We start from the raw sequence: 1288 nt of genomic DNA on the forward strand, positions 1-1288 counted from the left end.
TTTTTTTTTCTCTCTTAAATAATTATATATTTTAATATTTTTTTCAACAATTGTATAAATTATTTCTATTATACAACATATGACAACCAACATATTTTAATTCATTATTTCTGTGACTTTATTGTGACTTTATTGCGTGCTCTAAAACATAGGTATATCTCAGCACCATTTATTTGTTGCAGTAGTTTTTGTGTACTAACCTGATGAGATTGTAATATTTTTGCTGTGAAAGATGAAATAGTTTATTTGATTAGCAACAACCATAGATATTTTTTGCTGTGAAAGAGGAATATGAGGGTCCCACTGTTTTAATTATGTGGTTATAAAAGTTCTATCATCATTTACCTATTTTTATTAAATAGTACCAGTAAATCAATTTCTTAAAACATGAAAATAGATATAAAATTATAATTTTATATCTTTTTAAATAATTATTGGAATAATATCTAGCTTAATAAAATCACATAAAGCTTTACTAAAAAAAGCTTATTTACTTTCAAACTTTCAATATATTTCTGCTAGCTGCAATTTAGAATAATTAATAAGATCATCATTAATCCTTATAATCTCATAGTGTAAGTAAAAAATATATACTTAATATCACAAAATAAGATTGTAAAGATTACTAATGATCTTATTAATTATTATAATGCATCTTATTATGTTGAAATTAAGTTGAAGTTATATGGTCTACACATCAAGTTTGTTGATGTAAACAATAAAAAAAAAATCAATAGTGATATTTTTTGACTTAACTGCGGAAAAAACGTTGCTTCTACAAGAAAATAGGTTTGATTTAATTCATTTGATATCATTTGTTAGATAATAATTTAAAGAACTTTTTTTCATTTTACAAATAAATGTGTATTAAGATCAAAGGCATGCATTGTTATACATTAGTAAAAGTAAATTAAAGAGAAGAAATATCAGTGATAAAAATTAAAATTGTACCTAGTATAATAACTCTTCTTTTAAATATGTCTTTTTTTTTTGTTTTTTGCAATTAGGAACGAAGAGATCTAGAAAGGTATGCAAGGATGTTATTTCAATGGCTAAAAAATCAAGGGATGCTGATGCTAATCAAATGAATGATTTCATCTTCAATAGGAAAAATATTACTCTGTCATTAGGTTAGTAAGTAAAAACTATTCTATGTGTTCAAAATTTTGATCTTGCATGTGTTGAAAAATTTAATTTGAAAGATGATTACTGTGATACCTTATATCTATAGGCAATGAGATAATATTGAAAAAGATTCTATTGGTTTTAGGTTACATTTTTTATTTTA

Source organism: Vigna radiata, unplaced genomic scaffold, assembly GCF_000741045.1.
Source record: "Vigna radiata var. radiata cultivar VC1973A unplaced genomic scaffold, Vradiata_ver6 scaffold_492, whole genome shotgun sequence".
NCBI lineage: Eukaryota > Viridiplantae > Streptophyta > Magnoliopsida > Fabales > Fabaceae > Vigna > Vigna radiata.